The sequence below is a fragment of the Podarcis vaucheri genome (genome assembly GCF_965113315.1).
Source record: "Podarcis vaucheri genome assembly, chromosome: 16".
Lineage (NCBI taxonomy): Eukaryota > Metazoa > Chordata > Lepidosauria > Squamata > Lacertidae > Podarcis > Podarcis vaucheri.
In genome coordinates this window covers 25,472,354-25,490,309 of record NC_138754.1, presented here as the reverse complement: position 1 = coordinate 25,490,309, position 17,956 = coordinate 25,472,354, and the positions used below count along the sequence as shown (strand labels likewise).

General features: G+C 46.7%; 1 long non-coding RNA gene across 1 annotated transcript; it reads left to right on the top strand.

Annotated features, from left to right (window-relative positions):
• The first annotated feature begins 289 nt into the window (after positions 1-289).
• On the top strand, positions 290-9,396 carry LOC309521205. Its single transcript, XR_014214562.1, has 3 exons — positions 290-742; positions 1,060-2,362; positions 8,958-9,396. It is a non-coding gene; the product is annotated as an uncharacterized lncRNA (long non-coding RNA).
• Positions 9,397-17,956: the final 8,560 nt, after the last annotated feature.

The following is a 17,956-nucleotide window of genomic DNA, read 5'->3' as shown; positions in this document are numbered from 1 at the left end:
GTAAGTGGGTTATGAGGTCTTTGTGGTGTAAGTGGGCATTATTATCTTGGAAGATGTTTAGTAAGGCCAATTCTGGGGTGATTTCTAATACTTGCTTGGTTATTTTACTTATTTCTTGTATGGTTGTTGTCCAGAATGGTTGGACTTTGGGGCACTCCCACCACATGTGGAGGTATGTGCCTGTGGAGGTGCACCCTCTCCAGCATTTTGGTGAGGTTCTTGGGTGTATTGGCGCTAGTTTTCTTGGTGTTAGGTACCACCTGTAGGTGAGTTTCACAGAGAGTTCTTTTCTTTTTGTTGATATGGATTTAAAGGGAGGTTTAGAGCACATTGGAGCGAGTCCCCTATGAGGAAAGCTGAGTAAGAGGTGAGATTATAGAACTGGCACTAGAACACATGAGCTTCCAATGAAGCTGAATGTTGGGAGATTCGGGACAGGTAAAAAGAAAGGATTTAGTCACGCAGCAAATAGTTAAACTACAGAACTTGCTTCTGCAGGAGACAGTAATGGCTACCAACATGGATGGTGTAGTGGAAATGTGGAATACAATTGTATTTTGAGGAGTTAGGTGGCATGTCCCTTTCCCTTTAACACCCCCAGTTTGAGGGCTGGTGGATTCTTGTGTTTCACACACCTGTCGGGAGTTTATTGGGTTCTTCTGTGTTGCAAGTGCTGGCTGGTTGCCGGCTGCAGGTAGTGGGAGACTCTCAGCTGCTCTGTATTAATCATGAGTAATGCCAGGTGCAGGGACACAGCTGGCGCTGTGGGTTAAACCACAGAGCCTAGGACTTGCCGATCGGAAGGTCGGCAGTTCGAATCCCCGCAACAGGGTGAGCTCCTGCCAACCTAGCAGTTTGAAAGCATGTCAAAGTGCAAGTAGATAAATAGGTACCGCTCTGGCGGGAAGGTAAACGGTGTTTCCGTGCGCTGCTCTGGTTCGCCAGAAACAGCTTAGTCATGCTGGCCACATGACCCGGAAGCTGTACGCCGGCTCCCCCAGAATCGGTCACGACTGGACCTAATGGTCAGAGGTCCCTTTACCTTTGCTTTAATGCCAGGTGCACTTGATTACATCAAGGCAGGCTATAAAAGCCATAGGTGGGAGGGGCCCGATGAGCTTCTGCCCAGATCAAAGGACCTGATGCTCAGAGACCAATGGTCGGGCTCTTTCTCCTGCTGCTCTACCTGGTAGCTGGGTAGCTGAAGGGGAGATTGGGTAGCCCCTGTTGGGTATGTTTTATTTTATGCTTTGCATGCCTGCTGTTTGTTTGTTAATCAAACTGTTTTGGTTCCCCTTCCACTTCCTCATTCCTTTTGTCCTGATATCTTTGGAAAGAACTGCTGTATTTGGCAGCTCAGATGGTATTAAGTAAATTCATGTAGGATAGGTAAGGGCATCAATGGCTACTACTCGTTGTGGCCTTAGGGCTACTGATTGCCTGCCTCTGCAGTAGCTCACAATACTGTGCATTTTGTCTTTCCTAAACTTCTGCTTTTTCGTGAAGGATGCACTTTTACCTTAGATCCCAACTCAATTTTCAGTTTTTTATATTTAAAAAAAATAGGGATGGGGAAGCCTCGCATCAATTTGGGAGATTCTATACAGCCCTCTCCCACCTGAGGAATAAATAAACTAAAACGGTCTGGGGTGGTTTTCACCTCCTCCTCTAAAAAAAAAAAAAAAAGCAAAAGTGCTTCATTTAAATTAATTAAACTGCATTTCCTGTGGCCGTTAATCACTCTGTATTTGTTAATCTAATTACCACTGTATTGATCAATGGGCGGAATAATGATTTGAATAAATGGAATTAAAATTAAGCTATCCAATTATTAATAATGAGGATGCTTGCTAAGTGGGAGTGAAATGAAAAGGCTTGATTGATTCCCAGTTATCTTGCAGGAGGTAAGAGGAGGCAAAGGCAGGGGTTGGAGGAGGGAACAGAAAACCTGCAATGGGTGTGCCAGCTATTGCAAAATATCAGGCCTCCCCCTTGATATAGCAGCCAACAGCCTCTAATGCCATTAAGATACTTGAACCCTTCTTGTTATTTATAGCTGCATTCATTGATTTGGATACCACCTTTTGAGCCAATGACCCTCAAGGCAGCTTGCAATGAGTTGTAATAATAGACATGAACATGTCATAATGCAAACCTCAGTAGAGCATCACCCAGTAGCCCTTAATGGCCTGCCTAATGGATGGAACCAGAAGGTAGTCCCAGGTCAACTGGCAAATTGGAGCTGGATGTACTTTCCGGCAGAGGGCAAAGAAACAAGCTTCTTGCAGCTGCTCCTTCCCTGGCCTATGGATGGGGCCAGGCTGACCTTCCCCCTACAGTGACCTCCTTTGGGGGACAGGAGGTACCAGTGGTGTAGCATGGGGGGGCAGGGGGATCATGCGGGGGCAGGGGCCTCAGCCCAATATACCTGGAGGAGCTTCTCCACCCCCATCGTTCAGCCCTGGACACTGAGGTCTAGCTCCGAGGGCCTTCTGGCCGTTCCCTCACTGTGAGAAGTGAGGTTACAAGTAGCAGTGCCCGCCCTGTGGAACGCCCTCCCACCAGATGTCAAGGAAATAAGCAACTTTCTGACTTTTAGAAGACATCTGAAGGCAGCCCTGTTTAGGGAAGTTTTTAGTGTTTGGTGTTTTATCGTGTTTTTAATATTCTTTTGGGGGCCGCCCAGAGTGGCTGGGGAGACCCGGCCAGATGGGCGCAGTGGTGTAGCGTGGGTTGTCAGCACCCGGGGCAAGGCAAGTAATTTGCGCCCCCTAACCCGTGGATTTTAGCGTACCCCCTTTCAATGCATAGAGACTTACCTGCAGCGGCAGCTTCTACTCAGTTCCCCGCGTCTCCTCGAGTCCTCCCGCCTCCTGCTCGGCAGCTCAGCCAATTGCATGCATTCACCTTTGGGCCAATGAGGAAGTGGATCCCACTTCCTGATTGGCTAGGAGGAGGATCCGTGTGACAATAGCAAAATTTTTGTGAAATCTGTGACAGCGCTGAGAGAGAGTGAGTGAGCCAGGTAGGGGCAGAGAGCTGCGAGTGTGAGCGCGCGCCCCCCAGATGTTGCGCCCAGTGCGGCTGGCCCCCCCTGCACCCCCACGCTATGCCACTGGATGGGCGGGGTATAAATAATAAATTATTGTGATGATGATGATGATGATGATGATGATGATGATGATGATTGTGATTATTGCCCTGGGCACACAATTAGGACGACACAAACCAATCCCCGGTTCATTTGTTTTTGTAACTGTGTGGAACCCAGTTCAGCTACTGATTGACTGATTGTGTGACTGCAGAAATGGATAAAAGCCCCCCATCCAAACAATGATCATCATCAGTGCAGGTAAGAAAAAAAATAATTTCATTTTTTAACATCTACCATACTGTCTTATTTATTTTATAGTACAGTACATTGATTATTGCTTTCATTTTATGGATCAATGGTCTCCTTAGATAGTAAAATTCATGTGATATTGCTGTTTGAGGCATTGTTTTTAAAAGTCTGGAATGGATTTGATCTGTTTTGCATCACTTTCTATGGGAAAGTGTCCCTTGGTTTTGGAACGCTTTGGTTTTCGAACGGACTTCCGGAACAGATTAAGTTCAAGAACCAAGGTACCACTGTATTATTATTATTATTATTATTATTATTATTATTATTATTATTGAATTTATATACCGCCCCACACCCAGAGGTCTCAGGGCGGTTTTCAGGACTGGAAATCCTGCTGCTATCTCCTGAGTTCCTCTAGCTTTATGCTCATCCCCGCCTTGTCATCCTGGGCCAATAATGCTCTGATTAACAGTCAGAGCTGCTTATTAGGCAATGGGGAGCCGCTTCTGGGTTTTAAGGGGACGGCACAGCAATATGGCTCAGCTTTATAGATTCATATGTTGCATCACATTCATATTTGATTATGTTTTCTCTGCTGGGAATATTAAAAAGATTATTGCATTCCTTTTGTTCTAGCTTCCTCCACAAAACCTGTGTGCGATGATGTAGGATGCATTGGGTCTAGTGATAAGGGCCGCTTTTCCACATGAAGGGGAGAAATTGGAGCTCGCTGGGAAAAAGCTGCTAGAGGGGCTTCCATACAATAGATTAACACAAGACAGTCCTGCCCACAGACTTACCATCTAAAAGGCATGACACACAAGGGGAAAGGGACAGGGAGGGAAGAGGAAAAAAGCAAACTCAGACAATGGTTCTTAAATGGTTCATGCCAGCTAGCATAGAAACAGCCAGTTGGAGCTAGTCTTTCAGAAAGGCTGATGGAATTAGTCCTGCTTCTCGTCTCTCCCACCAAGGCAGCCAGACCACCATTCGCAGTACAGTAGTGCCCCGCAAGACGAATGCCTCTCAAGATGGAAAACTCCCTAGACGAAAGAGTTTTCCGTTTTGGAGGTGCTTCGCAAAACGAATCTCCTATGGGCTTGCTTCGCAAGACGAAAATGTCTTGCGAGTTCCTGCGGGGGTTTTTTCCTCCCCCCCCCTTTTTCTAAGCCGCTAAGCCGCTTATCAGCTGATCCGATAAGCTGATAAGCCGCTAAAAGCCGCTAATAGCGCTAATCCTTCAATGGGCTTGCTTCCCAAGACGAAAAAACCGCTAGACGAAGAGAATCACAGAACGGATTCTTTTCGTATTGCGAGGCACCACTGTATTTGTTTTTCCCATGAAACTAGAGAGGAACACATAGAAATCATGAATGCAGCATAGTCGTTATTTTTATTCATATGCTTAAGATAATTTATATGCCTTCACACAAACCACAAGGTGGTTTATAACAAGGCAAACAGAGAGAAATCAATAAAACCCATCCAACAGCACAATCGTTCGAAAAACACACAACAAAGAGCAAAAGAGAAATGACCGATCAAAGTAGCAGCAATCGGATCTCTCCTGCTCCAAACACTCGCTGAAAAAGATTCATCTTAACTAGCCATTTAAAAGTACATAGAGATGGGGTCAGGCACACCTTACGAGGGAGGTGATTCCACATAAGAGAAGCTGCCACTGACAGGGGACAAGGGTTCAGGCAGGGGATATCCACAGGAGAGATACCACAGGGTATAGAACCAAGACCTTCTGCATGAAAGCAGATGCTATGCACTAAGCCACGGGCCCTCAGTTATCTTAGTAATTTCCTGCTTTCACTGGAGGTGGGTGGTGGTGCACAAGCCCGAGTCCCCACCAGGTATTTATCAGTTGCAGTGACGTAGCATGGGTTGCCAGCACCCGAGACAGCTCAGAGCAGGTGGGTGGGTGGATAGGAGGGGAAAGGATGAAGCACACATGTGCATTCAACTGCCTTTTGGCGTCCACATCACCCAAGAGATCGCAGTCAGAGATAAGAAAAGAAGAGTTGTTCCGTTGTCCAGGGAAATCATTTCTTGGTTTGTATGAAGAAGCCATTTTCAGCGGAGCTGTATTGAGGCAGCACTGAGTGTTGAAATTTTGCAACCCCTAACAATTTTACGCCCGAGGAAACTGTCCCTGTGCCCCCACACACACACACTGTAGCACCCTGCTTGTGGTTAATGCTTAGCTGGAATGAAATATTCAACGCAGCAATAGAGAAATTAAAATAATAATTTATTTGTCAGACAAATAAATGAGAGACACAGTGGTAAATGGTTACCAAAGCTCTGCCCACTCCAGCCCTGATGGCCAGCACTTATATTTCCTCAGCCCAGCCCCCTTGCTCCTCCTTTGGCTGCCTCTGTCCAATCAGCCTGGTTGAAATTCCTATTGGCTGTTTGCTAGAACCAATCATAAAAGATACACCCATTTCCTATTACCTTTTATGGGAGACAAAGAGCTATATTTCCTTCTATCTATAAATGGCAAACAAGTAGCCATATATCTTACATTTGCCTCGACCAGGCACCTTAATTACCAGATAACCTTTGGCCCCTGCTGCCCTATTACCCTATTCACTCCAAAACAGATGGCTAAAACAGATGGTGCATGGTTTTTAATTTTTATCTTAAACAGAGATCTTGGGTTCACCTTCTCACACACCATCAATGAAATAAGAATCTAACATAAGAATCTAACATTTCTTACTTTTAAATCCTTTGCATACTTACATTTAAGCTAATATATTTCATACATAACATAGATAGATTTTTAGACGGAAAGGTCTTTTCAAAGTAAAAAGGAATTTAATAAAAACAGTTTCCAGAAGCAACTTCAGAGAGAAGCCTCTTCGGTTTTCCCAGCCAGCTGCTGTTCCCATTAGCTCTTGCCCTTTTTAACCTTATGAAAATATGGCTTGAGTCTTCTGTTAAACAATAAAACTTACTATTCACCAACTCTTAATTGTGTCTTTGCAGCTTGATTGTATTCTGTAATTTGTATGGTCAGTGTGACCTTTTGCTCCCAGCCTGTAATTTCCTTTTACAACCCTGAAGCGCTCGTCTCCTGCTTATAGATCAGTGGGGCCCTGTTTAGGAAGATAAACATCTGCCAAAGCACCCAGCTGGTTTCTGCCTGGCATGAGAGATACAAAACATTTACAAATATATTTTTTAAGCTCATTTTAAAAATGCAGGTCTTCATCAGATGCCTCAACACTACACCACAGATCACTTGACACTCTCTTTTTCTGCTTCTTTTAGATGTGGCAGCCATTTTGTGCCTTGTCATACCCACCCAGCAGCCATTTTGTGATAGACACCCATGGCACTTTCTCAACATTCCAAACGTGCCAAATGTCCCCTCTCCAAAAAAAATCTTGCTAGCTTTTGCTAATCAGTGCCTCTCTCCCAGGGCTCCTGATCCAAACCTGAAAACATCTGACACTTAGATAACTTGCGTGCTGGGCCAATGTGGACTGATTTGATGATAGCCCACTGTATCCCTCCTCAGGATCCTCAGCTTCCAAGTCTTTGAGCTCCTTCTACCACTCGTGATGGAAGTGGAAGGACATGAACTGGCACGACAACAGGGAGGAGGAAGAAGATCCTGGCAAGGGGTGTAGCTGAGACTAGAACACACTTTGGCAAGCTGGGATGGGAAAGAGAAGTTTGTGTAGGAAGTACTCACGGGGTGACAAAGGGGGTCAATTGGGGTCAATGCACAGGAACCAGAGCAGCAGGGCTGTCAGGTAGCAGAGGAACCAATCCCCATGGCAGGTTTCCAGGAATGGATAAGACAATGGCTCAGGACCGCAATACCTCAAAGACAGCCTCTTTCCATATGAACCTACCCAGACCCTGAGATCATCTTCTGAGGCCCTTCTTCATGTGCCTCCTTCTCAAGATGTCCGGAGGGTGGCAGCATGAGAACGGGGCCTTCTCTGCAGTGGCTCCCCATCTGTGGAATTCTCTCCCCAGGGAAGTTCACCCAGCGCCTTCATTATTCACCTTTAGGCGCCAGGCAAAAACGTTCCTTTTTAACCAGGCCTTTGGTTGACCTGATGGACATCCTATACCCTTTTAAAATGTGGCTCTTTTTTGGGGGGGGGGTTATTGGGTTATTGTTCTTATTTTGATTTTATAGATTGTGATTTTATTCTGTGAACTGCCCTGAGACCTCCAGGTATAGGGCAGTATATCAGTTAGTTAGTTAGTTAGTTAGTTAGTTAGTTAGTTAGTTAATTAATTAATTAATTAAGAAAAGGAAAAGTCCTTCCCATCAGCTTTTTTATTCAATATTAACAGAGATAGGCTGCTTGAGCATGCAGCCTAAACTGGGCCGCCTTCAGATGTCTTCTAAAAGTCAGAGAGTTGTTTATTTCTTCGACATCTGATGGGAGTGCGTTCCACAGGCTGGGCGCCACCACCGAGAAGGCCCTCTGCCTGGTTCCCTGTCACCTCGCTTCTTGCAGGGAGGCAACCGCCAGAAGGCCCTTGGAGCTGGACCTCGGTGTCCGGGCTGAACGATGGGGGTGGAGACTCCTTCAAAGCATGCTCTCGCAACAAAATAAAGGGGCCGTCCCAAGTCTACAGGAAAGGCAGTAAATTATGGCTCAGAAATCACTGCTGTCCTGGAAGCAGTGTGGGCCCCCTAGGAGGTGGCAGTAGTCCTCTGCCAAGCACATCAGAAAGGACAAGTTGAAATCAAAAGGAAATTGAAGGACAGATTTGGCAGCCAAAGCAGCTGCAGAATGGGAATCACCTGAGAAAGGAGCTGTCAGCATTGAGGAACAAGTTAGCACCCCCGTATTATTGTGTGGAAGGTCTAGGATTCTTGTCAGAATGTGGTCCATTTTGGTGGGTGCCAAGGTGGGTGCTACATTCAGTCGCAGTGAATCGTGCCATCTGCAGTCAGAGTTCCCCTAAGGCTACCCGGTGGCTTTTGCAATACAGTGGTACCTCGGGTTACAGACGCTTCAGGTTACAGACTCCGCTAACCCAGAAATAGTACCTTGGGTTAAGAACTTTGCTTCAGGATGAGAACAGAAATCGTGTGGCGGCGGCAGCAGGAGGCCCCATTAGCTAAAGTGGTACCTCAGGTTAAGTACAGTTTCAGGACTTCCAGAATGAATTAAGTTCTTAACCCGAGGTACCACTGTACCCCTCTTCCACTCGGTGGAATGCATTGTTATCATTCTTTATCATGATGAGGTCCATTTGGGTGTAATGGCGGTTCTCTGCAACTGGAGGCAAACTCCATCTTTCACTTAGCAAACGGGAGTCGGAAGGGGCCGGGGCGATAGATCCCTGTTTAACGTTGTCGGCAGGTTGAGTCAGCCACGAGCAGCACCATCTCGGGCACCGTTCATTTTTCATTTTCACCGCCTTGCCTTCATTTCACCACTAATCTAATCCTTCTGCCAACGCTCCGTTCCCTGATGGCCGCAGAAACTCCCCTCTTGCCTATACATGCGATATTACTCCTATAGATCACTGCTTTTAGAATTTAAAGTTGTAATTACTGCAAAGTATTTACTTGGTAATCGGGAAACAAACTCCCTCTTTTTCTTCCCTGCCACCGGTCCAGCCATCTTCACAGCCATCATGAACTGCCATCTCAACCGGCACATGCCTGGAATGCCAATAACTTTCCGGGAAGGGTCCCTGGACTGCAATCGCTGCAGTCACGGGCTCCGACTGCCGGAGTGAACTTTAACAAAATCAATTGAATCCAGAGGACCAATATGAATGCTGTTGAACTTTGGACTATTATCTGAAATAACTGTGACTGACAAAAACGGTTCTCTGGGTAACCTTTTTGCGGGGCTCTCGCGCAGCCCCCTTTAGCGATACCCGTTTATTGAGAGAATCCCACGGGGTAATTAAGTGGCCACTGATTGCCTTGAAATATTGCGCGGCCAAGAAAAATGATCCCTTTCTCTAATGACAGCCAGGTACCATTTTCCTCTAAAGGTGGATAAAGGGCTTCCTCTCTCTCTTTCTCAGGAACAAGTGCTGAGATTCAATTTCTGTCTCTCTCTCTCTCTCTCTCCCGCGCTCCCATTTTATCCCATTTTGCGAAAGGCCACGGTTTTCAAGCTGGGGGCAGGGGGAATCCCTTTATGCGGCATTGTTCGTTTTAAACTTCTGCTGAATAGGAGCTCGCTCTAGCTTTATTCCTGGAGGCATACAAGAAATGCCTCTGAATCTGTGTCTTGGGTGGAGTTGCTGCTGAGAGCTCAGCTTTGCTGCTTGCGGGAAACGTCGGATCTGCCCCTAACCAAGGCCTGCAGTAGATCTGCTGGTTGGGATGGCTTCGCTTATAACATGCGCTCCAACTTTTTCCAAGATAAATCCGGAACACCCCCCTAACTAGTGGCGTCACGGGGGGGGGGCGATACGCCCCGGGTGCCATGTCTGGGGGAGTGACAAGATGGCGCCCGGGTGCAGCAGCGCAATCAGCCATCGCACCGCTTCAGCCGCGTGTGAAAGGATCCTCTGTTCACGGCTACAGACGCGAGCAGAGGATCCCGCCACCATCCGTATGGCAATCGAGTAGCGCGGACAGCAAACCGCTACTTACAACGCATGTGCGGTGTCGCACGCATGCACTGTCTGTAGCAATGCCACACATGCGCTGTGCATAGCAGTTTGCCGGCAGGGGTGCCCAAGCGCCATATGGACAGCGGTGGGATTCCTCCGTCACCGCTACAGCAGCAAGTGGAGGATCCCACCACAGCGCTTGGGCGGCAGCGGTGGCACACCACTACATACAACACATGCACAGTGTCATGCACATGCGATGTACATAGCAGTGATGCACATGCTCCCTACATAGCAACGCCACGCATGCATCGTACGTAGCGCATAGCTGTCAACTTTTCCCTTTTCTAGCGAGGATCCTATTCAGAATAAGGGAATTTCCCTTTAAAAAGGGGAAACGTTGACAGCTATGACGTAGCGGCACAACGCATGTGCAGCCAGCAGTTTCCCCCACCCCGGTTGTCGGTTAGCTTTTGTTCGCCCCTGCCCCTAACCATGCCGCCTTACCCCTGCTCAGGCCACTTCAGCCTGCCACTGCCACTATCCCTGTGTGACCTAGCCACTCGCACTGCCACCCGCATAGGCCACATCAGCCTGCCACTGCCACCCCACCGCTCTCCTCCCTGCCAGCTCAGTCCGCTTCGGCCCACCATGGCTGCTGCTGTCACCCCACCACCCCACAACCTTACCTTCACCAGCTGGGCTCTCTCTTCTCCTAAGCTACTTCCATAAGTGCGTCAGCAGCCGTGGCTGAGACCTAGAGACAGAGGAAGCTTTGGCACAGTGGCTGTGGAGGCAGCCTTGGCCTCGCCGTGGCAGTGGCATAGGAAGTGGGACATCTGGGAATTAAAACAGAAGCCTTTCGTAGATCCAGGATATCCCATTCAAAGTGGAGCAGTTGGAAGGTCTATTATAAAGTGGAAGTGTGTGGCCAAGTGGAAGAGCAGCTTTTTGCATGCAGAAGGTCCCAGTTTGAATTGCCAAGGGCATCTCCAGCTATGGCTGGGAATGTCTCCTACCTGAAACCCTGGGGGGGTGGCTGCCAGTCAGTGTCAACAGCACTGAGATGAATGGACCAATAGTCTGGCTCAGTTAAAGGAATCTTCCCATGTTCCTGTTTGGGAAGGGCCAAGTAGCAGAACATCTGCTTTTCATGCAGTAGGTCCCGGGTTCAGTACCTGGCAGAATCTACAGGTTCGGGCTGAGAGTGTTGTCATTGAATTCTATTCAGTATTGATCCAGATATCCAATGTTTAGTTAGCAGAGTAAAAACTTAACACATTGCAGAATTCCCCCCAAAATAGACCACAGACAATTAATATTTCATCAGCTTTACTGCTACTAAAGGCAAATGAGCATAATGGTCACAAATCCAATACATTCAGGATTGGCACAGTTCATAAGAAATTCAGTTGCTGCAGACTTATCATAAACTTACAATAACTTATAATAAGTCTAAACCTTAACACTAAGCATATTATGTACAGAACAGCACACCAGAAGGAGAGAGAGAGAGAGAGAGAGAGAGAGAGAGAGAGAGAGAGAGAAGAGTGAATCCCAGGCTCCTCCTGGCCTTACTTTTATAGTCAGCATGACCTTGACAGAAAGAGATAACAGAACCAGTTTAAGCCCCCTGTACTCCACTTCATGGCCACTGGGCCCATCACCTCCTGGCAACTAGAAGGGGAAGAAATGGAGGCAGTGAGAGACTTTACTTTCTTGGGCTCCATGATCACTGCAGATGGTGACAGCAGTCACGAAATTAAAAGACGCCTGCTCCTTGGGAGAAAGGCGATGGCAAACCTAGACAGCATCTTAAAAAGTAGAGACATCACCTTGCCAACAAAGGCCCATATAGTTAAAGCTATGGTTTTCCCAGTAGTGATGTATGGAAGTGAGAGCTGGACCATAAAGAAGGCTGATCGCCGAAGAATTGATGCTTTTGAATTATGGTGCTGGAGGAGACTCTTGAGAGTCCCATGGACTGCAAGAAGATCAAACCTATCCATTCTTAAGGAAATCAGCCCTGAGTGCTCACTGGAAGGACAGATCGTGAAGCTGAGGCTCCAATACTTTGGCCACCTCGTGAGAAGAGAAGACTCCCTGGAAAAGACCCTGATGCTGGGAAAGATGGAGGGCACAAGGAGAAGGGGACGACAGAGGACTAGATGGTCAGACAGTGTTCTCGAAGCTACAAACATGAGTCTGACCAAACTGCGGGAGGCAGTGGAAGACAGGAGTGCCTGGCATGCTGGCATGCTCTGGTCCATGGGGTCACGAAGAGTCTAAACAACAACAACTCCACTTCTCTGAAGGAATAATCCAAACATCATGAGCCTTCTGCTTCTTTCTTTCACACAGAGAAGCCTCCAGAACCCTCTTGAATTAATTAGAATAGGAACGATCTCTACACATCAGATCAATACTTTCTGCGCTAGGAAAATGCAAATTGGCAAATGTCCCCTGCTTGAAAACCTGGAGAGCCGCTGCCAGTCAGTGTAGACAGTACTGAGGTAGATGGGCCAATGGTCTGACTTGGAATCAGGCAGCGTTCCATGATCAGCTGCACCAAGCCAAGAGGCTAGAATGGGTCCACTGACACTCCTTATGCAGACTTGCTCAGGTATCTGCTTTTCCTGGCCACAAATGAGCTCCACCTCATCCCACCCTCAACTGCAAGGTATCCAGGTCTGTTGACTGGCCTTGCCTGAAACTCAGTGCTCTTCCTCTCTTCGCTCAACACTTGCACAAGCACATCTCTGCTCCATCACTTCCAAATTCCTTTTTTTTTTTTTCCCATGACAATCAGAGACACAGCATGCAACGTGTGGCTGAAAGCCTCCAAAATAGAACTTTTCCCAGAGTAATTACTTTTGATTTACTTGCAATAAATACGCTACTGTATTTTTTGCCCCTTTCCAATAATTGAACTTATTTATTTTTAACAAAGATTAAATGTCCTTCTGGAACTCGGAATGAATGGAACCTGCCTGTAGGGAATCGATATCAAATCATTCACCATGGCTGGCTCGCTCTCACCCTCATACACTTCCTAAAGTTAATCATGCCCCCAAAGTCTCTCCTGAGAGCTTCATACTGAAACCAAACTTTATACACGATTGCCTGGGGGATATAGGCATAGCCATATCTCCTATAATCATTTCTATATTACAGATGACCAACAGGTTAGTTAGAATCTACACTAGGGTATATATATATATATATCTATATCTATATATACAGTGGCACCTCAGTTGTCGAATGCTTCGAAAGTCAAATGTTTTGGTTTTCAAACGCCGACAACCTGGAAGTGAATGCTTCCGTTTTCAAACACACCTCGGAAGTTGAATGGCTTCCGAGGCACTTTTCTCCATTTTGTCAATGGATTTTGCCTACCGGCAATTGCGCCTCAGTTGACAAACCTTTCAGAAGTCGAACGGTCTTCTGGAATGGATTACATTCAACAACCGAGGGTCCACTGTATATAGACTCTTAATATTCAAAAGAACTTTACTGTCATAAACATATAATGAGAAGAACATATCTCATGCTTATTCACTTCATTCCTTATAGAGAGCACAGGTTTCTCCCCATTAACATTTAGGAATCTTCCTCTGCTTCACCCCAGGCAGACCACACTGAAACACACTGTCCACACTGAAAGCTCTTTCAGCAGCCATTCTCCCTCACAGAGAGAGAGAGAGAGAGAGAGAAGAACAGAATGGAACACCTCTCTCATGTGACTCACAGTCAGCCAATCGCATGAGAGAGCTACTACGGCCAAAGGAAAAACCCCACACTAAAAATACACATCAATTCAACATAAAGCAAACACTCCCATTTCAGGAAATTAAAACCCTCAAGCAGGACCTGAGCACAAGAGCACTCTGCCTTCCTGCCATTTCCAGCAACTGGCATTCAGACGTGTTACTGCCTCTGACCAAGGAAGCAGAGCAGAGCCATCATGGCAAGCGGCCATCAATAGCCCCTGCCATAGGGCCATAGCCCCTAAGCTCACAGACTCACCAGTTTAAAATGATCTTCACTGGTTAATCAACTCTGCTTGCAGTGGGCTAATCTACCAGTTAAATGGACTGAAGCACCCATTCATTCATTCATTCATTCATTCATTGTTTAGCTCCCCTGTGGTTCACAACATCACACAATTGTTCTTCAGTCCCAGGAAAGGTCACACATTTCCATGCATAGGGCACCTTCAAGGGGGAAAAAACTCTCTATTCTTTTTTCTTCTTAACAGCAGGTGTCTTGGATGACAGGTCAATTCCCAGAGATGTGAAACCGTTTCCCTCCTGGCCCATGAATTATTTTTTCGACATCTAACCTGCCTCTCCACAGCACTTCCACGAAACCATGAAGACCGACCGCTCCTTGATGGCCATGTATCACTCCCCAAGCCAGGCAAGATGCAGGCAGAGCCTCAGGGCCTGGAAAGCCAGGGACCGTTTGTCACTTTTCAGCCATAAAAAAATCAACCGGTCCCCGGAGGCCGCATTTTGTTCTCCTCCGCTGGAGGAATGCATGCGAGAAGACTCAGAAAATGCCAAAGATTTCCCTTGGCCGCCAGGTCGCTTTTTTGCAGAACGAATGGAAACTCCTTGTTCAGAGGGAGTGTGCCATATGCAGGAAGAAATATAGATCCAATCTAGGCTCTACTGTTGTGTTGGTAGAGTAGCTAAATTGCAGCTAGGAAGCCAAATCATGTTCACCCCAGACTGGAGCCAGGTGAGGTTTTTTGGGGGGTTTTTTAGTTAAAAGCCTAAAGGTGTTTTTTGTTTTGTTTTGTTGTTGTTGTTTTGTCTATCCTATGTTGCTCTGCTTTAAACAAAAAAAAAAAAACAGAGCTCTTCTCCACGGGCAGCTCGGAAAGGATATTGCTACAGGTTTTGGCTGCCTAGTTAAGCGCCGTGATTAGTATAATCAAAGAAATTGCCTTTGTACCATAGAAGAAATAAGTGAGCCACTTCCCTACCTGCCTAACAATGGGCAGAGTGGTGTGAGCTGAGCTGGAAGGAGGTTGGAAGCTGGAGACACAGAGACCTGCTTGCTCAGCACTGGATTCAAATCTTTGACTAATAGAGAAGTGAGATCTGTTGGGGTGCTAGTGCTGTGAGCCCAGCCGTCTTGTGCCCAGGTTGTATATATGTGTCAATAAAACCATATATCCTAAAGACATGGTAGTCTTTGTGGACTTTCCTTCCAAGAAAACCTGGATAAGCGCAAGGAAGCCCTGGAGTCTCTCGCTGGTTGAAGATTGGGGTGGTGTGTAACAATATTATAGGGGTGGGAAAGTTTCAGGAAGGAGCAGCCAAAATGATCAAGGAGCTGCAGCAAGTCCCCTAAGAGGGAAAGTGGCAGTATTTGGAGCATTTTAGGCCCTGGTGGGAACCACCACCACCTGTCTGGAAAAGAATGTCCCTTGAATGCAACTAAGGAGAGAGAGAGAGAGAGAGAGAGTGTCTTTGGCTTGTGACACAAACAGGCTGTTTCTGCTTAGCAGCGACTCATTGATTAACAAAGTCTGATGCTTGCAAATCTGGTAGCACACACACACACAGAGAGAGAGAGAGAGAGAGAGAGAGAGAGAGAGAGAGAGACCACTTCTCCCCTCCTGGTGCAAAGATGTTTGCAAGAGCAATGAATGGCTGATGAGTATCCCTGCTCTGTGTTTTTGGGTTTTTTTTCCTGCCTTAGAGAAAGAAACAGCTGGTGCCATGACAATCAAGGTTCCCTTTTCTTTCCAGCAGAGAGCAAAGTTGCCCGGGAATTATGAGTTTCAAAAGGGCTTTCATGCTTAGGAGTTTCAGCTGGGGAAGAAGCAGAAGATGACGTTTGGTATGATGGCAAATCAACGCACCTTTCACCTCTCATTTTCTCCAGAAACTAACAGGGATGTTTTTACTTCCCCAGTTTTCCGTTATGTGCCAAGGCAGCCCCGCTTTCACTTCGGTCCTCCCCAATACTAAGCATAAGAGTCATGACAACAAATATTTGGGTGAAATCAGGCCAGAACTTTATTTACTACTACAGTAAGTGGTTGGGCATAGGCATTGGGTAGACCCCACCCCTTCCGGCCCACCTGATGGAAGAACTTATGTTTTGGGATCAACCAGTGATAAGGGAGTCCCTGTGGCCCCTCGCCTCCCCCCCCACACACTCTGGCAGCCATTTTGCCTGTTATCACCACCTACAAGCAAACCTTTCCAAATAACTGTGATCTGCAGCTGAACTGGTGGCTGGCTTCCTGTTTCCCCCAACTCCATAATGCCTAAGCAAGAATCACAGAATTGTAGATTGGGGAGGGACCATGAGGGTCATCTAGTCCAACTCCCTGCAATGCAGGACGACTCTTTTGCCCAGAGTGGGGCTTGAACCCACAACCCTGAGATTCAGAGTCTCATGCTCTGCCAACTGAGCTTTCCCAGCAACCAAACTCAGATTAATTATAGTACTGATATAACAGAGGGTGATGGACCTTGGGGTGAGAAAAACCTGTCTGGTCTTTGGTCCTAGGGGTGAGCAAACCTGTCCATTTTGATTCCTGAGAATCAAAAGAGAGAATCCTGAGAGCCAGTGTGGTGTAGTGGTTAAGAGCGGTGGACTCATATTCTGGGGAACCGGGTTCGCTTCCCCGCACCTCCACGTGCAGCTGCTGGGTGACCTTGGGCCAGTCACACTTCTCTGAAGTCTCTCAGCCCCACTCACCTCACAGAGTGTTTGTTGTGGGGGAGGAAGGGAAAGGAGGTTGTTGGCCGCTTTGAGACTCCTTCGGGTAGTGATAAAGCGGGATATCAAATCCAAAAACTACTCCTCTCAGTTTCCTTCTCTTAGAATAATAGAATCTAAGAACTGTAGGGTTGGAAGGCTAGCAGAAGGGTAGCAGAACCCCCTGCAATACAGATATCACAGCTTTAAAAATCCCTGACAGATGACCATCCAACCACCATCTAAAAATCTCCAACAAAGGGAAGTCTTCCACCTTCCAAGCAGTGAGAAATAAAAATTAATTTAAAAAGAGACAGTGACACACAGACTGGGCGGCTGGGGACAGCACCAGAAAGCAATGAATCTTTGTGCACAGCGTTTCTCGGGAGATAGGTTTTACCCTCTGAAATTGCTATTTTTCCGCTTGAGAACTGTAACCTTGTGGGGGGGTATTCCATGCAGTCCCAACTGAGACAATACTACCTTAAATGTCTTGCTAGCAGTTTTCCTCATTTGTGGACTGGGAGATAAGTCTCCATTTGTCTCCACGCACACAGTACGCCCCTCTTATTTTATTTATTTAGAAAGATTTATAGGCCACCGAATCGCAAAGCTTTCTAAGTCAATGGTTCCCTAAGTATGTAGTGGTGCCCCCCTGGAGGAGGGGCAGTGGTGATATTGCCTAGGGGTGTGCTAAGAGGCAAAGAGGAAGCAGGGGGAGACTGGAGGTGTAAATGAATATCAGACTTTGATAAGGCCATTGGATCAAGGTAACTTTCTTTAATTAATTAAATAGCTTTAATTGGATTTTGAATAAATGTGCAATTAATTCTTACCATTTTGAATTCTACTGTGTTGTTATCTTCCTTAGTGGGTCAGGCAAACTGCTATTCTAAATACAGTGGTACCTTGCTTGTCGAACTTAATCCATTAGTCCGTTCGACTCCCAGAACCGTTCGAAAACCAAGGCGTGGCTTCCAATTGGCTGCAGGAGCTTCCTGCACTCTATCGGAAGCCACGGAAGCCGCATCAGAAGTTTGGCTTCCAAAAAATGTTCGCAAACCGGAACACTTACTTCCGGGTTTGCAGTGTTTGGGAGCCAAGCTGTTCAGCATCCAAGGTACCACTGTAATGCTTTTTATACAGTAAGGTGGGGGCCACTGGGGATGAGTTCAAGGAGCCAAGTTGGTAGTGACCTGAAAAGGTTCGTGAACCACTGCCCTAAGTGGTATATATAATAAAAACAGCAAAAAAACTACATTAATGTGCATAAAACAGTTATCAATAAAACATGGCTTTTTGAACAAACCTGGGGCTTGT